Consider the following 23,619-nt stretch of genomic DNA (forward strand, 5'->3'; position numbering starts at 1 on the left):
AATAGCTCGTGAATAAAGGAAAGACTAACTCTCTATCTATGGGATTTCATATGATTATGTACATTTTTACAATTATGATCATTTCAAAAGCCATGTTATTTATTCAGTAGTTTAACAGCTCCTTGCTGTGAAGTTGTGAAAGTGACAACTCAGGAGAGATATCACTATACTGCCCCCCCAAATGAGGATGAATTTAACATCTCAAGTGAATTCAAAGTGTATTTTTATAAGAAAGATCAAGTATGACATACAAGAAGATTTGACGAATGGTCAGAGTGAACTGGCAGTATCCTCAGAGATTTTTCTGGGCCATGGGTGCTTTATTGCCTGTGGTGAAAGGGCCCATCATGGGAAGTATATGAATGCTATAAGCAGAAATCCAAAATTTCCAAAGGAAGGAAATTATCATTCATCTGTTCATTCAATTAATATTTATAATTGGGGATAAATCATAAAGATAATTATAAAGATCAATGAAGCACATGTCTTCAGTGAATATATTTAAGAGGAAATTGGATACATAGATTTGAAGCTTAGAGATCAGGTGTGGTTTAGATACATGGATTGGAGATTATAGACATACAGGCAGTAGAGAATTTATTGGTTGTCTAGGGAGTGTATGATTTGAGAGGGAAACTAAGCAAAAATATACATTGACATTCATATCTATATTTGGAAACCAGCAGAGGAAAAAGCACCATAAGAGGAGAATGAGAAGGAATAGTTAAGGCCAAAAAGGTGAAAATTAAAAATGTAAAGAAAGTGATACTCAGGAAGGCAGTTATTAAAAAGGGCAAGTGCTGCACAGAAGTCAAGTAAGATGAATGTGGAAGAGTGTTGGATTTGAAAATTAAGTCATGAGCAGCTTTCCTGAGAGCATGTTCAGTAGAGATTTGCAAATAAATGAGAGACACTTTGGGGAGAAGGTGACAAGGCCAGTAAAACAATGCTGAACAATTCTTGTAAGAAGTCCCGTAGTGAAGAAAAGAGGGGTAATGTCCAGAGTCTTTATTTTTTGCCTTAGGTTTTTAATCTGTGGTTTAGTTTTTGTTTCCTATGGTTAAGTATTGAAGCATGTGTACATATACAAGGAAGAATGTTTAAATATGATAAAATCAGTACCTGAAAAAAGGAATCACATTAAGAGCAAAGAAGGAATAAGGGGCTTTGATCTATGAATGAGCTAAAGAGTTCATTCCTATGTGAAGCAGGAAGGAGGAAGGATGGAGGGAAAGGTGGGTTCTAATAGAAATGCATGCAGAAAGTTCATAACCTTACTTTTCACTTAACATCACCAAAAGCATGAAAATAAAGTCACTAAATAACATAAAATATGTTTATATTGTATTCAAAGACTACTCTGTTTCCCCATAGTTACCATTCTTGAGAGCAAATACTTTCTGGCCTGAATATTCTGCCTAATTTCTATAAGAGGTAATCTATATTGTTTAGGGACCAGCAGGCTTTTGTTCCCTAGGAAAGGACGTTGGAAACACGTTCGTTTTTTTTTTTTTCCTTTGATCAATATGGCTCACTCTTTAAGAGGAAGTTGTTAATTTCTGCGAGTCATTGATTGTGCTTTTTCAGAGAGTGTACATTGGTGTGGCAATTAAGAATGACACATATTAAAAAGATTATTGTTCTGGTTTCAGATTGTTTATTTCTGAGTTTAGAGGTTTCATCTGCTTCTGAAAATTTTCAAACCTCCATTTGTATACTTAGCATGTAAGAAGTGGATCTAGTTTGTCATTGCCTTCTGATACTGACAGTGACAGGTCTTCACTGTCCTTCGGGGAGTTCAGAAAAGAGGCAGAAGATCTGTTGTGGATATCGAAAGTGCAGACTACATATTCATAATAAACTTTTAGGTATTCGTATCTTTATAAGAGCTCCCATAACATATTTCGTTGGAGAGGTTCTAAATGGAATTGCTGTAATAAGCTTTGCCATACTTTAAATTGTGGATTACTGTGCTGCCATCAGTGTGTTCACAATGCATTGTGGCTTATTATAACATTAACATGATCCTCTGAAAATAAAATGTTGATTTCACATTATCACAGCCACATGTATAACTTTGAATCTGAGCCCTATCACAAACCCACTGTTAGAAGGTTATTTGGAAATAATGGTAAAATGTACAACCTTTGACTTTTAACCAAAATATTTTGGTTTTTCATAATTCTTTCTTGCACATAGAATGACTGTGTAATCATTTGTTCTGGCTCAGATATTGTGCAGAAAATCAAACATAACACTTTTTTCCTTAAAAAATGGGAACATTTGCAATAAGGCTGTAGTAGTTTTTGCTGAGTTTAACCTAGTAAAGTATATAACCAATAAACATTTACAGTATAGGGTTAAAGTATTGTCTGATAAAAAGCTCCTTTGGGGCACACCAACCATATTGCAGTTGTTACCCGTCACTCAGCTGAAACCAAATCATTGTCTGCCTTTGGGCAACCATACACCCTAAATTGAACATTCTGCAATCCATTCCATGACATGCTGCTGAGGGTCTGGAATCTGTCTAGGTCAAATCAAATATCCATAGAGCATGAAATGTTGGTCAGTTGCCTTTTACCCACCCCTGGAATTCTCTTCTGTCAACATTGTGGCAAGTGTCATAAGTCAGTACAGAACTGTAAAGAGAACTGTATCATTATCTAATGTTCTCCTTGTGATGTTTTAGATAGGAATAAATCTCTATCTGACTGAATCAGTTTCTGCACAACTGATATAGGACTAAATTAAAGACAAAGAAAATAAAACATATTCTTTCTATTCATAAACTATATATGTATATATATTCAACTTTATATTCATTATATTGTTGAGCATATTTAATATATAAATATATAATATGCAAATATAAAAATTACATTTGTATAAATTTGTATTAAGCCATCACTATGTGCCTAACAGTGCATAATCTTCTATAGATACAGAAGACAATGTCAATCATATAATCGCTCTTCTAATATTTGTGAAAGCTGGTGTGTCATTTTCTTCAGGAAAGTGTTTGGTTTGTATCAGCTTACTTAAATGGAAACCAATTAAAGGAAATTAGAAAGCAGAAACAATGTTTGCCAATGATGCAAATATTATTGGAAAAACTTGTATTTATTTCTGTCTCTAGTAGTAATTCATATACCCATATTTAATCTCAAGAAAATCCCAGGGCATAAAACTCTAAAGTCCAGAAGATGCACAGTTTCCTGAGCAAATAGGGATTGTATCAGCAAGCCCTGTTCACAAAAGAGCCAGGGCATCCCATCTTGTTTGGCCAAATTAGAAAACCTATTTAGCATGCAGTTGAAATGCTTAGGAGATCATGGCGCTTTAATAAATCCCTAAACATAGTCGTGGCCAGCATCACAGTGAAGGGCTGCCCAAGTTAAATATAGAAGTGTGTACCTGGACAGTCTGAGTTTTGCTGCTTGGCATGTTTTTTCCAGGGCTCCTTATCTACGCATTGGTGGCTAGTATAGTGTGCTGGGAAGTTGGAGGAGTTCCCTTGCAACCAATTAGCTGAGGGAACTTGGGAAGACCCCGTCAGCTCTCCTGCTACTACAGTAAGCTACAGGAAGAAAGATTTGGACTAGGTGATCTTTAATGTTCTTAATGGGTAACAATCTGATGAGTTCAATACTGGGATAATGGTAAAGAAAAGGATAGCGCTGTCCTGTGGCGGGTATGTATATAGAGTGTAGTTAGTGATTCAGATAAAGGTTATAAACAGGAAACAGTCTAAGAATTTATTTCAAGGAATAATTCAAAGACATGATGTGTACCCCAAGAGAGTTACCAGGGAAACACCTTCCAAAGTAGTGCTTCTATCTTCGGAGAGAGAGACAGATACCAGACAGACTCGTGTTATTGGGAAACAGGTAGCCAAACCACTGCTTGAAAAGCCACCAAAGGGAGCCTTCTGGGTGCATTGCTGAGATAATCCGTGCTTTAGCCTTTGACAGGCTGGCACCTCAGCACTCCCCTCTGTTTGAGCTATTATGTGCTGACTTCAGCATGAGAGCCCTGAAATTAGGGCATGACTGCACATTTCATTACCAATGCTGCTCTCCCAAGCCCTGGGAAAATAATACTCTTATTAAAACCTGTACCTGTCAATCCATTGAAAAGGGGCATATAATTATAATCAAGTTATCTTACTATATTTTTTTCATTTATAGAATATAATGTAGGATGAAACAGTCCTCAGATGAATAGAGTTATGATTTTTTTTTTTATCATGAAACAAAGCTAACCTATTAAAATAGTTTAACGCCCAGTGAGAAAACTTGTTAGGCTATGTATAACCAAATAGTCACCTTCTATAGAAATGATTACACCTGGTTTCCCAAAGAATTCTGCTTTGGAAAATGTGCAGTTAAATGCAACAAAAAATGAGTACTTTATTTAGTGTAAGGCTTTCAAATTGATAGAATGTTATTTTAGAATATTTGTACACGAGACTTTTAACTGGCATATTAGCTTTAAAAAACCTAGAGAGCCTTATATAGTTAAGTTTATTGAATTAAGAGAAGTACAAATGATGAGAGCTTATTTCTGCATTTTGTACCATTATCTGGGTTCTGATGAAAGTGAGGGATCGTTTATTCTTTCTATAAGCATTTATTGAGATTCCACTTAAATTAAAGAGATACATACATAAATAAGGACCCTGCACTCGAGAAGCTTAGCTTTTTGGATAAAATAATAGAAACCTATGAGAATACTCGAATTGTAACAGCATTATAAAATAATAATACCTCTTAGTTACCCTAAGATAAACATATAAGGTATAATATTATATTCTGTAGAACTTAGAAGAACTTCGCAGTCTATCTAGATTAGCCAGATGTGTTTTGGTCATATGTGCAGAAGGGGGATTACAAGTGGGCAGCTGGCAGTTGTGCCAGCAGCAGTGGCAAGAATGATGAGGATGTGATAATGAGAAGAAAAAGGAGGGAAACGGGAGAACATTAGCTGACCCAGTAGAGGTTACTGCATGCTAGATAGTTTTCTAAAAGTTTTTCATCTATGAAATGCTTTTCAAAATATGTATCATTTTATTAGGCCAGTTTTGAAGTTAGGGAAATTGAGGATCAAAAAACTTTGCCTGCCCAAGGCTAGTAAGTGTATGGTTGTTGTTAAAACTGGGGTATGGCCATGGAATATGAATATTGAATGTTCCAGAGAAAGACTGAGAAGTGTTGATGATTTACATCACTGAACTATCTACTGTGGCCAAATAGTAATGTGTATACGATAGTGCATGTCAAGGATGGATAGACACTATGGCAACCTGGAGCCATCCCCATGTGGTGACTAAACTCCAGCCTCCTACTGTGGCTCTCTGGCAATGCTGGCCCAACTTTACCAGATCAGATCATCCAAATTTGTAAAGAATCTGAAATAAGCATTCATAAGGGAAACTTCAAGATTGTGAAGTATTTGGCAAATGAAACCTCCAAATTATTAACTATTGGACAAGTTTTTTAAGATAAAATGCCAAATGAGTTCTAGAGAACACATCAGTCACTGAGCCTGATGTGGCCCAGGAGCCACCTGTGCATTATTCCTTCATTATCCAGAGGCATTTACTGACTTTCTCAAGTTTCTAGTAGTCTAAACCCAGAACGAATTACACAGTAGTTAAAAGGCACTTTCACTCAATATCGATATTCCTGATTGCTTAGTGAATTGATTTTGTTTCTACAATAATTGCGTTAAGAATAAATATAGGATCATGTAAAATCAAAGTTCAGCAATATATTTGTAGTTTGTTGCCTTAATTTTTATGCTCCAAAATTGTGAGTATCCCAATCCCCATCTGGTTAACTTCTCCAGAGCAATGGCTATCTCAGTCCATTTCTCTTATACCAGATTATGAAAATTATTGGGGGAAAAAGGTCGATGTCCAAAGACTAAGTTATAAAGCCATGTTAGAAACCCATATGAGAATATTAAATCTCTTTATTTGGTGATCTGAAGGTCAAATCAGCCTCATATTTTTGATAATAGAAAACTCTGGGAGATGTCACAACAAAGATGTAACACAAATACCAGGTGTTTTCCTACTTAATGTCTTGCTTGCTTCTTTCTTTCTCTGTTTTATCCTTCTCCCTTTTATCCTAACCCAGTTTCCTGATAATTCATGTTTTCAGGGGTCTGAATATCGTTTTCTTTGATCTCTAATCCAGTTATAACTTGATGATCTTGGCACCAGATGCCACTTTTTACAACACGAGACATTGAAATTTTAAAAACGTACTGACAAGGTATTGAATGTCCTGGGTATAGTGATATAAATGGTGAAGAGCATCAACACCATGCCATATGAAGAATACCTAAATAAACGAGGGCAAAGAAAGAGAATATTTAGGGAAAACATGAAAGCTCTTATCATTCAAAGGGTCTGCAGTGAAAAAGCTCTAGTATTTGAGCTGGTTCGAAAGCTTACTCTCACTTGGAAATATGGAAGCTATGAGGAGTAGATTTTAATTTTAATCAATGAAAATATTCATAAAGAGTACTAACTAGTGCATTGGATAGCTCAAAAAGTAGCTAAGGCAACGGTATAAAGGTTCCAAATTATCTGGCAGAATTTGTTGACCTCTGAAAGCACACTCTGTCTCAAGAAGCCCAGAGAAAAATTATGAATATGAACTAATGCTGTCATTCAAGATGATTTCTGTGGTATTACAGAGGATACCATTTTTTTCTAAACTAGGTATAAACATTATAATAGACTATATCATAAATTGACATTGATGGGGCACCTGAGTGGCTCAGTTAGTTAAGCGCCCTACTTCGGCTCAGGTCATCGCTTGTGACTACAATGCGAAGAGCTCCATATCTGGCTCTGTGCTGACAGCTAGGAGCCTGGAGCCTGCTTCAGTTTCTGTGCCTCCCTGTCTCTCTGCCCTTTCCCCACTCACACTCTCTCTCTCAAAAACAAACAAACATTTAAAAAATTAAAAATAAATAAATTGACATTGATCGAGACCCACAGTTCATTACTATATAAAAATCTGAACAAATGCCATGTTCTCTTGTCATATTGAGCTTATAATCTTAATAGACTTATGAATACAAACGATTTAACAACAGAACCTACACATCTAGAGAAACATTTAAGACAACATCACAATGTGTCCATAATTATTCCCCTCGAGTATATATTTTCACACATTGTAATTGACCTGTTCCATCAGATGATCTTATTTTTAAGTACAGAGAGTTTGCATAGCACTTTTTCTCCTTGCTTGGGTCTTTCATAAAGCTATTACAGTGCATGCAGATTATGCCTGCTTTTCAGCACTCTTTCCTAGTAATAGTTTGTCTAAAATATACTGGCCTCACTATTTTATCCACTATTATTAAAAGGTCATTACAGTTTTCTAGGAAAATCAGGCAATTTGAGATTATTCAAGAAAAAAATGTTTTCTTTTTTAAACTATGTGGTTAATGTTCAATCCTTCATTTGCTTTCACTGTATAGGTCTGGCTTTCGGTCTCTTACAAAGTGGCTGGGGAGGTAAATATGGTTTTTGTTGCACATTTGCATTAAGAAAATACTAGGTTTTTGTAGAAAATCCTAATAATTGTCTTCAGAAGAAGTAGCTTTTAAATAACTACTAAGTAATGCATAGTGCTTTGCTCATGAAATCAAAATAAATTCCCAAAGAATTATATTTAATCCAACAAAGGGTTATAGAAAGTCCTTATGAAAAAATAACAGAGACTGGTTTGTAATCTTAGTCTGTAGCCCTGAAAATTTTAGTCACTACTATTATTCTCTACAGACTTAGCATGTCATGCTTCAGTGTTCAGCAGTTTTCAGGGAAAAATGTTTGTCCCCTGGAGAAAATGAGATCAGTCTTACCTGTAAGCAAATTGATATTGATGCCTTTTGTCCTGGAAATGCACCTACATTTTACTAATGTTCTTATTTGGATCATTTTCTTTTATCTGGTTAATTTTTCCATGTTATTCTGCATGGGGAGAGAGCAGCCAAAAGGGGAGCTGTGGAAAGAGGTAGAATAAAACACTACTGGATTAAGGGTAGGTAGACATAGCTTGGATTACTCAGAAGAGTATTCAAACTGATATTTGAAATATTTTCCTGTAGGTTCTTCATAGTTCTTATTAGGTTTGTTTGTTTGTTTTACTTAAAAGTAGAAAAATAAGAGGGGCTGCTCTCCTCTATTTGTCTGCATTCTCTGTTTTGCTCCAAGTTAATAGTGAACTGTTGTGCTGGCACATGAGGGTAATCCTGTACGATTCACTTGAGCATGCTCAAAACAGATTGTGTGGCTCTGTTTGCTGAGGACTTTTTCTTACTCATTTCATCCCAGGGAGGTGGAAGCCTTTTTGTATCACTTAAGTTTTGAGGCTAGGTGGCATCGGAAACAGTCACTGTGATGAATGTACTACTGTAATAAATTGGCCCGCACGTGATCTCAACACTGCATTCTCTAACATTCTGGGTTGCATATCTCCATGTTTTTATTTCTCTGTTTTTCCCCCTTTATCTCTTTCAGCTCTTTAAGTGTTCAGCAACACCTCCTTTTAGTCAGGGACTTAAATGGTTTGAAGCATGATTTTCTTAAAGCTGGTTTGAAGGCTTGGAAGAAATAGGCAATGGTTTAAACATTTTAATTCTGTACACATTCTTCATATTTTCTTTGTCTATCCCTCACTACCCTAGATTATTGCAAACTGTCCCCCAAAGTATACCCATTGGAAGAAAGCAGTTCAAGTAGGAGAAGCCCTTAAATGCTTTTTTAATAAAGCTCAAACTGAGAGGAAAAATTTCACATTTTATTAATGAGAATTCAACCGTTTTAAAAGTTTTATGACTTTTGAAACTCACATACTTATATAATCTGATTCCATCTCTAGGGAGGAAAAAAAAGACATTTTCCTTTCATTAAAGCAAAAATGACCAAAAACGTTGACCATACATTTGCTGTTAAAGATAACTGTATTTAATTCAACAAAAATGGGTTTTTCACTGAGTCTAAATGACCTGCAGCATTATAGAACCGGCTGCCATTCTCTCCGTCAGAAACCAGTCTGTGGAAAGCCAGAACTCTCCTCTACAGCTGGTACAAAGATTGTGCTTAGGGTTTAAATAAAATGAAAAGAATAAGGTGGAAAATTAGAATATGTTGAAGGTTGAAAGACTTGATCCTATGACTTTTACATAACTCAGGAAGGAAATAACCCAATTTCTCTTCACTTTTAGTGGAAAAGCAAGTCAAAGTCATAGAGGCTGAGAACTTTATATGGATTTTCAAACGATTTATTTAAAGATGTTGGGGGAAATTCACAAAGACCTGGATAATGTTGAAAAACCTTGTGTTTTGAAGGCAGGACAGAGCTTCCTGATACAACAATGCCACCTATTGGCTTTCAAGGAATGGCAGTGACCACAGATTGTTTGGAACGTCTCAAAAGGAGAGAGAGTTTAGGGAGTTTGGAACATGTAAATAGACGCTCATCAAGGAACAGATGCTGTCTCCTATGCTTTACTCTTGAATGTGGAACTCTATATGATACATATACTGTACATGTATAAATGTAATGTCTGTGAATCTGCTCACACACATTGTCAATCACTCTAATTTATGCTAGAGCATGAGCCTTCCTTATCCTATTTTTACAATAGTTGTATTTTTATCTACATATGGAGTAGGAGTAGTCATGCAGGATGATTAGTTTTTTTCAGAACACACGCTACTCTCTTTTTCCGGTATATTACCTAGGTCTTAAGTCTTCCACACCTCCTATTTACCATAGTTACTGTGATTTCTAAGCAGACTTGGAAGAGCACACCGGACAGGGACCTCTCTCCATTGAGCTGAATTAGTTCTACATCCAGATACTAAAACACAGCTGGTGAGAGAGAAATTTTGGCTGCTTTGAGGAAAGAAAAAAATAGTTGTTTGTGGTTGTCTTACTTTCCTTCTTTACCTTTAGATATTATTAAAAGATGTGCCCTATATAATTAATTGTAAAAACGTGATGATTCTGAAAGATCGAGTCGAGATTATAAATGCATGCCTGATATTTACATGTGAGTCAAAATATACAGGGAATCCACCTATATTATTTCAAATAATATTAATACTAAGGGTCTCAGAAGTACAATAACCTGAAAACAAAGAAGATGTCAAAATGGTCCATGTAAAATGGAGCTAGAAGTTAATGAAGTAATCAGTTCCCATTACTTTTTGTTCTTGAATATTTATCGGGCTCTGTGCGGGCAGTGCAGAGGCTTTTCAGGATTCTCTGTCTCCCTTTCTCTCTGCCCTCCCCCAGTCACTCTTGCTCGCTCGCTCACTAGCTCGCGCTCTCTCTCTCTCTCTCTCTCTCTCAAAGCAAATGAATAAACAGTTTTTGAAAATTGAGATGCATTTTCTCCAGATTTCCTCAAAGATGGTAAAAAAAAAAATACCCTGCAAAACAAAATAATATTGGTTCATGGAATTATTATATTTAATTATTTTTTGATAGCTAGATTTACTTGATGTAGTTTTTAAACAATCATTTCAGATAGAAAAATCTGTGCTAAAAAAGTAACATTTTAATGTAAATACCTTTTCCTCATTTTCATCAGTTTGATCACTTTAATTTTGGGGGCGGTTAGATAGCACTTCAACTGACTGTTACTGATGAGTAATTTTGCTAATTGATTGTCAAATTGTAATAATTATTCCTGTGCAACCTAGGTGTTTACTTATGGATAGTAAAGACTGTCTTAGTCGTTCTCATTTAAAACATTTACAATAATAAGACTCCGTTAAAACAAACATGTTTATTTGAATATCGTGGTTCATTTGAAAGAAGAACCAAGTTAATAAAAAAAGGAACCTATTTTATTGTATCTGTTGCCTGAGTAAAAATATAAAATAGCACATTGTTCCAAACGTACGTGTTGTATGCCCCTGCTTGTTTAGGTCTGCCATGTTGATTACTACATGTGCTTTGTATGCATATTACCTTTCTTGATTTTTTTTACTTTAAAAAATGTTTACTTATTTATTTTGAGAGAGAAAGAGAGCAAGCAGGGTAGGGAAAGTTGTGGGGGAAATCCCAAGCAGGCTGCACGCTGTCAGCTCAGAGCCCAATGTGGTGCTCGATCCCATGAGATCATGACCTGAGACAAAATCAAGAGTCAGAGGCGTAGCCAATGGAGCCACCCAGGCACCCCCATAATATCTTTCTTTAAATTGACTTTTCTTTTTTACTAAAATATATTTTGAAAGAAAGATTTATAATACTTCTATAAATGAAAAACTAGAATTTCCCTAAGTAGTAGATTATTTTTAAAATTTCAAAAAAATTAATTGTGTTGTATTATTAATAAGTAAACCACTTTTATATGTAACTGATTTATCAAAAAATGAGACAATATTCAGCAAGAAAATTGAACTTGATTTCATCTCAGGTTGTACTCTCGTGGTTTATGGGTTCTAGCCCTGCATCAGACTGCACTACCAGCTTGGGATTCTCTCTCTCCCTCTCTCTCTCTCTCTGCCCCTTGCCTGCTTGTGCTCACTCTCTCTCTCTCTTTCTCTCTCTCTCTCTCTGTGTCTCTCTGTCAATAAATAAATTAAACTCAAAAATCTTTTTGTGGTAATAGCTATTATTCTAGGAAGATTTTTAATCAGTAAATATTGAAAACATTAAGATTTGTCACATGTATATAAAGTAAGGGCACAAGTAAAAGCTAAGCTTCATTTATATCCTTCAAAGTCTGTAGGCCATAAATTTTACTATGTTTATATTTGGATGATAAAACAATATGTTTGATTATTATTATTCGAGGTAGTGATTATATAAAGTTTACAACTTGAGACACCTGGTGCAAAACATTTTACGGAAGTTAACTTATTTGGTGTTTACATCAGCACAACTGGATGACAAAGTTACAATTTCCATTTTCATAAGAGGACCATGAAGCTATGTTTCATAGCCTAATCAGTGGCAGAGTTGAGACGTAAACCTAAGTCCATCTGATGCTAGATCTTCAGTTCTAAACTTCATGGTGCACTGCTTCCTTTAGTGGATTATGCACTATTTGGTTCATCAGTTGAACTAATGGTTAAAAAAATGTACCATAATAGCAAATCATAGATACCTGTAAAGTTTTCATCCTTGCGAGGTTGGTATTCTTTCAGTAATCACAGTAGAATCAATAATTTATGTTTATTGAAGTCTTTGTCCATTAGTTACACTCCCTTCATAATTTTTAAAAACCTCAAAACATTTTATTTATGCATTATTTTTAATAATATATTTTATTTTATAGCCTTGTAACTACTTGTGTATGAGCTTTTCTCTTTCCTATTATAACATGGTAGTTAAACCCTGAGTTTTGGAGTCCGACTCTCTGAGTTCTCCTCTGGCTTCGGTATTTATAAGATATTACATGACAGATTAGCCCTTCTCTGCTTCAAAGATCTCATCTTTAAAATGTGGATATAAAAAAGCATCTGTTTCACACTTTTACTTTGAGGTTTACATTGGGTAATTTACGTAAATTGCTGAAGACATTGCCTTATAAAAATTAAGCACTCAGTAAATAGTATCTGTTAATATTATTAGATTTTCACATCTTGAGAATACAAATTTTGTCATACACATCCCTGTATATGCCAGTTCAGAGATATGATGGATAATTCAGGGATTGTGTTCAGCTGGAAGCATTAAAAAAAGTATCAGGAGCTTAAGCAGATAAAAGTATATTTTTCTCATATAAAAAGAAATTCAGGAGCAGACATTCGAGCACTGATGCACCACTAAGAAGTCAAGTTTGTTTCGACTTTCTGTACCACTGTTTTTTAGTTTGTGGGTTCATCATCCTGTTCACATAATGGCTGCAATAAGCTTGATACTGTGTTCACATTCCAGAAAGCTACAAGGGAAATAGTGAAAGAAGAAATAAAAAGGCTGGGGATGGTGGCAGAGAATGCTAGATAAGTCTGTCCACGCTAAACATCTTTTCTGATAGTCCTGGGAAAGGATTTCTGCTTGCATCTTCTTTGCCAAAAAATTGGATGTCTCTACACAGCTGCAAGAAAGTCTAGGAAGGTAAATATTCGGCTTTTAGCCTCTGTATAAAAAAAAAAAACCCAGAAAAGAGGGATCCTGAATACCTTTGGCATGACTGATCCAAAATATCCACTCTAGCACTCTTGAATTAGTCTTTCCATGAACCAAAGAAAAAACTCAACATGAAACCCTTTAAACAGAAAGCATTAAGCATTTTTATACAAAATGAAATCCATATATATTTAAATATAATGATTCCCTTTATCCAGTATTTTGCCACTAAAGTGTTTGAAGTCAGGAATGAAACTTTACACAGATAATTTATTTTGGCAGTGTTGCCATGGTGACAGGGAAAAAAATTGTCCCTAGAACAGACCCTGGAAAAAACTGCTCTTAGCAAATACTCAGAGGTGTTTCTGCTGCTACAGATAATCACAGGAGTTGCCAGAAATTAAAATGTACAAAGAATAAATACAGTTTTTCTCCTTCTTTACAGAGTTGGAGAGATCTTACTTCTTTTTTAACCTCCATAGTCTTTTTGTCACGTTTTATAGCTTCTGTCTCTGCATTGTCTCTGTTACAGTTTATCACTATTTCCATCTCAGTAAACACTCAGACTTGTATCAATCATGGATGTGTGATCTCAGAAAATTCTTACCTGCCCTCTTTGGCCCTCGCTAATCCTCCTCTAATCCATCCATTTATGATGCTGCTATATGCTCCCCTTCAGGCTCACTTAATCTTTTGTGGATTTTTTTAATCCTTTACATCATCAGCTGACTGCACCTAGTGCAGTGTGGTCTCTCTCTTCTTCCCCTTGCCATACCTTGATAGCCTCACATACATAAAGACCCTTTCCTATCTCCACAAAAAGTCCTCATCTTTCTACTTTTACAGAGATACCCTTGACCTAGAAAGTATTTGATTAATGTAAGATTACTTGAACTAAATTGATTCCACATTAAATTGTTCTGTCCATTCTTACATCTTTGTCACTATTATTTGTTGATTCCGTGATTTATTCAGTGATACTCTAGCAGATACTTTTTTAAGTGTATGCCAGAGCTTGTGGGAAATACAGGATTTATAGAAATAAAGAACCCAGGGTGCATTGTCAAGGAGATTACAACTATTGGGGAAAAATGATTTTATCCTTCTCTTAGGATAGTCTCTAGTTTTCTGGAAGTTTTGAACTGTAGCTGATCCACCTTTCTCACCTCCCCCAACCAGTACACACACACTCACTCACTCACTCTGTCATGGAAGTTTCTTAAGGACAAGAGGGATTCCATCTATGTGTTTCTTTTGGGATTACATTTTCTACCACAGACATACAATAGGGTCCTAATAAAAATTAGCTTTTCTAAAATATTCTGGGGAGATACCTAAAAAACATAAAGTTAGTAAAGGATAAACTGTTTTCTTGATTTGTGAGATTACACAACAAAATATCATACAGTGTAATTCAATGAAGATTTGTGAAAATATACATCTTTAAACTTCAGAAATTTAAAATAATATATATTATTAATAATCTTTTCCTGTGTATGTATGTAGTGTGATGTTGTTATACTACGTGGTTAGCAGAATAGATATTTAAGCCTAAGTAGAAATAAAAGATTGGTATTGCCACTTCTTTGTTTTTCTCATTTTCTCTGTTCTGCAAAAATTGATCCAAAGTTAAAAATAACAGGGGTGCCTGGATGGCTCAGTCAGTTAATGATCTGACTCTTCGTTTTGGCTCAGGTTACAATGTCACAGTTCCTGAGTTCGAGGCCTGCATGGGTGTCCATGCTGATAGTGCAGAGCCTGCTTAGTATTCTCTCTCTCCCTCTGTCTGTTCCTCCCCCCTCCTACCCTCCCTTTTGTAAGAGTTACCTTAAGATGGCGACCAAGCGGCCATTTTGCTGTGGGTTGGAGAAAAACACCTTGCACCGACCACCTACGACCCCCACCCCTCACCTGCAGACCTGGAATGTCCTGCACCAGTTTGAAAACAGCCAATCATGAAGCCCCAGCTTCCCATCACCCTGACAGAGGAGGCAACCTATCCCATCCCGCCAAGTCCCTAAAGTGCCCTTATTTGGTGGTCTGCCCTCCCAGGACCTGACCGGAAGTCTTTCATCCATAAAATACCTCGCCCCTCCCGTACCAGGCGCAACTGCCCTGACTCCCCACTCCCAGAGTCAGTGAACCTCGCCCAGGAATCGCAGATCCCAATAAAGGCCTTCTTGGCTCCATAACTTGGTCTCTTTCTTTCCTCTCATCTCTGCCTCCATCTATTAAATCTTACAATAACAACTGATGGTTTCTGTTTGTACAGAATTTTATTTCACATTTTCTTATTTTTCTTATGACATCCTGTCTTTGATTTATTTTTTGGTTTGAAACATATATTTGCCACTGTAGAGTTAGGCCCACATTATTTTTTACTCATAGAAGGTTATTAGGTGCCGTAAAAAGGATGTAACTCAGTTTTTTACTTCTCTGTCAAACAGAGCACCTCCTTTTACAAACTTGGGTGAAAACTAAATTGATTGCTCATGATGTTTTCTCTTATGTGAACGTCTAGTAAATCAAGTCAAATACTAAATGAATTTTTCTCATCTTAAAGAGTAAATTGTTTTTTCTTCCATAGTAACATAATCTTTTTTCTGTGATCTGTAATATTTCCCAAGAAGTTAGATTCTTTGCAAGTGTTTGAATCTTAAATTATTTTTTGTTCTCTGTTGGCTCCAAGATCTCACTCATTGGAATTACAAAACCCTTTCTCTTATTGCTGAAAGCATTTAATGTATGCAAACTTACATTTGGCTTGAGAGCATTTTTAAAAATAAACTTTTCAAGTTGGAATGTTCTTACTGAATTCAAGCTTTTATGATGCTGTTTGATTTGGCATATGTTCCTTGTGATATCTGCATTGAAAACACTTTGCATTTGAGAGACTTTCCTTGCCTTATTGGGACATTTCAACTCAATTTATAGTTATCAGTAGGAAAAGAAAGAAAACATTTCCAACCAAAAGAGGTTTCAGTAGGATTTAGCAGCAAGTACTTTAAAAAGAACAACAGCAGCAACCTTGAACTTTTGCCCACTTCTCTAAAACAAAGCAACATAACAAGATTATGTCTTCCTTTTTTAAGGATCCACAGGAGGAAAGTTCTTCCTAGTGTACTTGAAAATGTAGCGGTCTTCCTCAAGAAACCTTTCTATTTTGACAAATCTATTTTCGCTTAGAATGAGACTGAATTTATTACATGGTTTTACCTTTAATGCTAGACTGTTGGCCATTACTGGAATGGGTTGATCCTTCACAGAGAGCCTGTATCTTTTAGGATGCTTTTGGCTTTACAGAATTGTCAATTCTCAGAAGTGTAGACCATGAAGATGGTTGCCATTTACTTAAAAGAAGACCTAGGGAGGTGTTTCCATTGTTACAAAGGTACACATATCATAACTGGACAGCTCCCTGATTCTTCACAAATGGAGCACTCCTGGGGAATTAGTTTTTAACTCAGAATCACCCGTTTTGCTCTGTGGTAGTCTATTCTCTTCAGAGGCAACTGCTGTTCAGACTTCTGACAGTGTAGGCTATTTTTCTTATTTTTGTACTTTTTAGAAATGGGATCATACATGATGTACTTCTTTGTGCCTGGCTTCTTTTGTTGAACATTATGCTTTGTGAGATTTGTGTACCTTATTACATCTAATTGAAGATTGTACTCATTACTGTGTAGTATTACAGTGTGAAAAATACACTGTAATTGAAAGACGCTCTAATGTTCAAGTAGTTTTCACTTTATAGATAGTATTAATAATGCCACTGTCAGCATTCACTATATTAGCATTTAGTAGATATTTTTAGGTGAACATAGGTATGTAATTCTATTTGGCAAGTAGGTAAGAGAGGAATTACTTAAGAGGCATATGTATGTTAAGCTTCATTTGGCACTTACAACCAGTTTTCCAGCTCAACACATCTTTTTCTTCATTATGTGGTTCCTATTTTGAATTGTGTAAACATATTTCCCAATCGTTAGGAAAAATTAGAATATGTAAACTAAAAGCATGTGTGTGCTGAGTTGGCTTTAATTAAAAATGAAGATATGAAGCTGTGAGGGAAAAGAGTATATTTTTATTAGTTCACGAAAGAACATACCAATAAATGCCAAGAATTGTACCTTGAGTATATTAGAGCGTTAAAAGGTGAAAGCCCGGTTTTTGAAAAGTGACCTAGTTCTTTTTCTTTCCCTTTAAAAGAATGTGATAGGTCACTGAGGGGAAAATAAATCCTTGTCAATTCAGAAAGCATTCCTGTTCTTTCTTTGTAGAAAGTAAAATTCTACCTATAAAACCTGAAGATGAAACTTGAAGGAGGTCACCGGAGATAACTCTACCTACTGAAACACTGGTTTTTTTTTTCTTTTTACAGTTTTTCTAATGTAAAAAGTTAAATCATTACCCTAAAATATTTGTAGCTTTGTTCGTTTCCTATGTTTCACTTTTTAATAATACCAAACTATTTTAGGACATCTGACGTTGTCATCTGAGCCATCAAAAGTTTTGATAGAATTTTTAATAGCTTTTGAATAAACCAATTCCAGATTGGGTGTAGACTTGCATATCAACCTCTTCAGGGCTGCAGGAGGTATTTCCTTTGTGTACAAAGTGCTGGTTTATACTTAAATTGATACAGCTAACAATTTTCTGAAAAAAGTTAATTCCATGATACTATTTTAGTTTATGTCTCTACTGTCAAAGTCTTCTTCAATGTCACTTTAAGTGAGAGAGTCAAATGATACGTTGAAACATTGGCTTGAAGAAAACTGCAGTTCATTTTGCTTTGATGAGAAGGAAAAATAATTTCCAATATTAGATTAGACTGAAAAGAAATAGAAAAGATTTCCTGGAAGATCTTTGTCTTTCATCCTTTTAAGGTTTCATGGAACTATTATAGGAATATTCCATTTTGACTCAGATGTGCCTTAAAGCATCTTCCTAAGCCCCAAGGCATTTGTCTTCAGCACTGTACCCTTCTGCTGCATTGCTGGAAGTCTTTTGTTTAAAAAAAAAAAACCCTTTGGTACAATTCTTTACATTTGAATTTAGACCTGAACAACAACATCAAAGTACTTAATATTGCAGCTTTTCTCTATGTAATGATGAGCTCCTCTTATGCTCTTTTTTGTACTGCTGAGCCATTTTCTTGAATGCTTTTCTAAAATGAGGTTAAGGAATAATGTGACATAAATCTTATACATATGCTCTGATTTTTAAAGAGTCTTTATTTTTACTTTTGTTGGTCCAAATATAGAAATTATCTCCTCCCATTCCCCGCTCCTCAATTAGCTGCCAATGGCCTGGAACTTCACAATTTTACCTCATGTGATTCTATTTGTTTGTAATCCTATATTCAACATTGTACTGAAGTCTGTTAAACATTGATAAGCTGCTTTTTATGTAGCAGGTCCTCAGAGAGCATTGCACTAAAATGCTGTAAAGACTGGATTAGGTTTAGGTATTGTAAGGTGGTTTCGAGACATTTTCCTAGTGTCTGTTCTTCCAGAGGTGCCAAATCAACTTGGCCTTGATTTAATATTGCTAAAATTGTAATGCTGAGCTGACTTGGAGCGTCGAATACTTCAAAATGAGTTTTTCTGGGAGTGATTTAACAAATAGTTCTATTTTTTTTTAAGTACTGCAGAATGCAGCGCACACACGGGACACTATTGTGTAGTTGCTGTGAGGCACTGAGTTCTTTGCCAGGATCTTAAGTTCCTTTTATTGCTATTCTAGTTCTACCTTCTTCTGTTATCTCTTGCCAGGATTCTGAAGGCCTCATCTGATACTGTTTTTATTTGCTAAGGAGAATTGTATTGTGTTTAATTTCTAGTGAGGTGTACGGAATTAAAATCATCCTGCATTTCAGAGATAACCACTATTAACATTTGGGAGTATATCCTTCTTATATGTTTTCTATACATAGACATATTTTGAAAATTAAAATGGTGTTGTACTTTATCATTCATTTTATAACTCACTTTAAAAACATTCTTATTATATAATATTTTATGTACATAAAAATATATATTTATAAGATATGAAAACTAATAAAACTAACATACCTGTAACTACCACCAAGCTCACACAATAGTACCAATACTTTTAAGTCTCATGTGTTCATATGAAATGTTCATCGTTTCCCTCTATGACAAAGAAAAGTGCTTTTCTGAATATTGTATTTATCATTCTTGCCCTTAAAAATAATGTTTCACTATGTACATATGTATCCACAAATAGTTTTTGTGTGTTTTGAGCCCTTTATAAATGTTATAATGCATATAATCTTTTCTGACTCATACTTATAATTCATCATTTTCTCTGAGATTCTTCCACACTGACAAATATAGCTGTGGTTCCATCATTTTGAATTCCACTTAGGATTCTGTGATAGAAACATATGACACTTTGTAGATATGGTCTTGTTGATGGGAGGTGGGTTGCTCGGAGATTTTATCCTGACAAATAATCTCCTATGAAAATTCTTATATATGTCTTCTGGTACACACTAGCAAGAATTTCTTCATAGTCCATGACTAAGAATGAGATTGATGGATTAATTATGATGTAGATGTACAAACTTCAAGATGATATTCTTTTCCAGAATGGCCCACAAATAACCCTAAAACCGTTAGTGTATAGAAGTTCACTTATTTCCATATTTTTACCAACCCTTAGTATTATCTAAAGCTGTAATAAATGTTGCCTTATTTAATTTACAGTTCCCTGATTACCAGTGATTTTGAATATCTTTTTACATTTATCATTCCTGTCTTCTTTTGTGTGAGGTAACTGTCTGTCCTCATATTCTGCATAACAATTTTTGTCATCCTTGTGTTGATAAATATATTCTCCCTATTTTAGGTTATAGTTTCACCTCATTAATAATATGTTTTTAAAACTAGAAGCTCTTAATTTTAATGTGGTCATATTTGTTAATCTTTACTTATGATTGTGTTTGAGTCTTGTGTAAAGAATTCTTCCCTACCATAAGGTCATGTACATATTCTCCAGCATTTTCTTTAAAAATGATTAAAATTTTCCTTTTCACCTTTAAATCTATAATCCACAGGAATTGAGTTTTTGAATGATTTGAGAATTATTTGATTTTTTCTTCCTTTTTTTCCTATATAAGTAGTCCTTTACCCCAGTACCTTATGTTAAATAATTTATTCATTCCCCACTGAACTGCAGTAGCAACCCATATCCTATATCAAATGTTTTGAAATACAGCTAGCTGCTATAAAAATAATCTCCCATGTGAAAAGTTTCTCACTAGCGCTCATCAATAGGGAAAGAGAAATCAAAACTACAATGAGGTATCCCCTCAAACCTATAAGAATGGCTAACATTAACAGCCCAGGCAACAATAGATGTGGTGAGGATGTGGAGAAAGGGAAATCCCTTTGCCCTCTTGGTGAGAATGCAAACTGGTACAGCCAGTCTGGATAACAGTATAGAGGTTCCTCAAAAAATTAAAAATTGAGCTACCCTACAACCCAGCAATTGCACTATTAGGAATTTATCCACAGGATACAAAAATGCTGATTCAAAAGGATACATGCACCCCAATGTTTATAGCAGCAGCACTAGCAACAATAGCCAAAGTATGGAAAGAGCCCAAATGTCCATCGACTGATGAATGGATAAGTAAGAGGTGGTGTGTGTGTGTATGCATGCACAATAAGATATTAGTGATCAAAAAGACTGAAATCTTGCCATTTGCAGTGACATGCATGGAGCTAGAGAGTATTAAGCTAAGCTATATTGGTCAGAAAAAGACATATCATATGATTTCTCTCATATTTGGAATTTAAGAAACACAACAGATGAACCTAGGGGAAGGGAAGGAAAAATGCGGTAAAAACAGAGAGGGAGGCAAACTGTAAGAGACTCTTAAATACAGAGAACAAACTGAGGGTTGCTGGAGGCATGTTGGGTAGAAGATAGGCTAGATGGGTGATGGGCATTAAGGAGGGCACTTGTTGGGATGAGCACTGGGTGTCATATGTAAGTGATGAATCACTAAATTCTACTCCAAAAACCATTATTACACTATATGTTAACTAACTTGGATTTAAATTAAAAAAACACATAATCTCCCAAATGTCATTGGCCTAATACAGTGGGACTGGTTTTAGTTATTGTTTTCCTCTACTTGATAATTCAAAGTTCCAGGCTTTTCTTTCTTTTCTTTCTAGGACATTGTAGTCATCTGTACCCAGCTGGCAGATTGAGGAAGAAAAGAGTAGAGAAGGCATCCCAACTTCTTAAACACCTCAGTCAGAAAATGATATCACAGCCCATATTTCATTGGCCAAAACCAGTCATGTAGCCCTATGTAAATGAAAAGGGTTCCAAGGAACATTGTTCTCTGATGAACAGGAGCTTCCAGAGGCATCTCTCTACTCTCTGGAAGAGTATGGTGTTTGCAGTTTTCGGTTAGCTATCTCAGTTACTTCAGGTTTCTGTTTGTGCATTGATCTCTTTCTGTTTGGTAGGGCAAGTCCCTACACCTGCTTGATCTTCCACTGTATCTTACCTATTATTTGTCCCTTTGTCAAGTATTACCAAGGAAAATTGGCTATTTTAATTGGAAAGCCTTGAATCTACAGATCAGTTTGGAAAGAGCCCATATAGATAATGAGTCTACTTTTCCATTAGCATTTGATCTCTCTACATAAAAAAAGGCTTAAATATTTTTCGTGTCTTTTATAATTTTATTCAAAATAATCTGACACCTTTTGGCATTTATTCCTATGGATTATACTTCTGTTAATACAGTATTTTGTTAATATTATAAACCACATTTTCTAAAATTTAATTTTCTTTTGTCAGTATATAAACATGTAATTGATTTTTGGAGATAAATCTTGTATTTTGATATCTGGGCTTGATGAATTATTAATGGCATCCATTTGTATTCATATTTTTTGGAGGGGTTGGTTGTATGTGGATATCACATAATGTATACATGATAGGATTTATTTTCTTGTTCATTTTGATATTTGCTTGTCTAACTGAATAAAAGTAATAATCTTGATTTGTTTCTGATTTTGGAGGATTTATTTTGATGTTTCATCATCAAGTATAATGTTTCCTGTAGATTTTTGTTTATAAAGCATTGTATCTTTTGTAATACCTTGCAGGATTCTGTTTACCTATATTTTGTTTAGAATTTTCCATCTCTTCATAAGTAAAATTGACCCGTGACTTTCTTATACTGTCCTACTTAGTTTTGGTATCAAGATTACACTGGTTTCATTTTGGGGTTGATATTTTCCCATGTTCTGTTTCTTAAAAGAGTTTCTAAGTATAGAATTATTTGTTCTTCAGAACAACCTATAACATCACTTAAGCTTCATGTTTTCTTTAAGGAGATACTTTACTGATTTCACCTTTCTAGTGATTAAGAAATTCTTTAGTTTTTTTTTAAATGTATTCAGCTTTCACACTTATAGGCATGCTTTCTTAATATCTTTTAAAATTCCTTTTGTGTGCTTCTTTCCTTTTTTTGGTTTTGTTTTGTATCTTTTTTTTTGTCCTGATCAATTTTTCATACAGTTCTAAAATTTTAGACTTTCCTCTAAATATTGGCTAATTTGATGTTGCCAATTAATTTGTTATTATTTTTATATTGTTTTCCTCTCATCTTATTAGGATTTATTTAGTTCTTTTTCTTACTGCTGCCAATGAGTATTCAGTGAATATAGTTTAATTTTTTCTGTAAATATTAACAATACGTAAGTTCTTCTATGTACAGGTACTTTGTTCATTTACTTCTCAGTCTTTTGGGGATTCCATTGTAAGTTCTTCTTTTTCCTTTGAATTATTTAGAATTGTTTCTAAATTTCCAATGTATTTTCTCATTATCTTTTTGTTATTTCTGTGTGACTTGACTGTATTGTATGGTATCAAATTTTTGAAATTTGCTGAGATTTGTTTTGTTGCATAGTACCTGTCAACTTTTTGTAACTATTTCATATGCACTTAAGAAGAATGTGTTAGAACACAAATGGGAATATGGTTTTTAGACATTCACTAAATCAGGCTTGTTAATTGGGTTGATAGGATTTGCCATGTGGATATGTTGAAATCTCCTGCTAATAAGCTCATGGATTTGACCATTTTTCTGTAATTCTTTCAAGGCTCTTTTTTGTTCTTTATATATATAGGAACTATTTTAAGTAATTCATTTAAGTTATATAATAGTATTATTCACTTGGAGGATCAGTTCTATTATTATATAGTGACCCCTTTTATTGCTAATAGTGCATTTTAGTTTAAAATGTCTTTTGAATGATACACTATTACATAGTTATCTGAGAATCCTTTTGATTTGTACTTTCTTGGTATATCTTTCTCTACATTTTATCCTCATGCTTTCTGCTCCTCATATCAAGGGATGTCTCTCTCTGTTTCTTTAAATATTATATTGCTGAATTTAAAAATAAGTATATCTAGATAGATATCCAGTCTGACCATATTTGTCATT

General features: G+C 34.8%; 1 pseudogene; it reads left to right on the forward strand.

Moving 5' to 3' along the window:
- Positions 1-266: 266 nt before the first annotated feature.
- LOC115283356 overlaps positions 267-23,619 on the forward strand; it is a 62,369-nt pseudogene continuing 39,016 nt past the window's right edge.

The sequence above is a fragment of the Suricata suricatta genome, chromosome X (genome assembly GCF_006229205.1).
Source record: "Suricata suricatta isolate VVHF042 chromosome X, meerkat_22Aug2017_6uvM2_HiC, whole genome shotgun sequence".
Lineage (NCBI taxonomy): Eukaryota > Metazoa > Chordata > Mammalia > Carnivora > Herpestidae > Suricata > Suricata suricatta.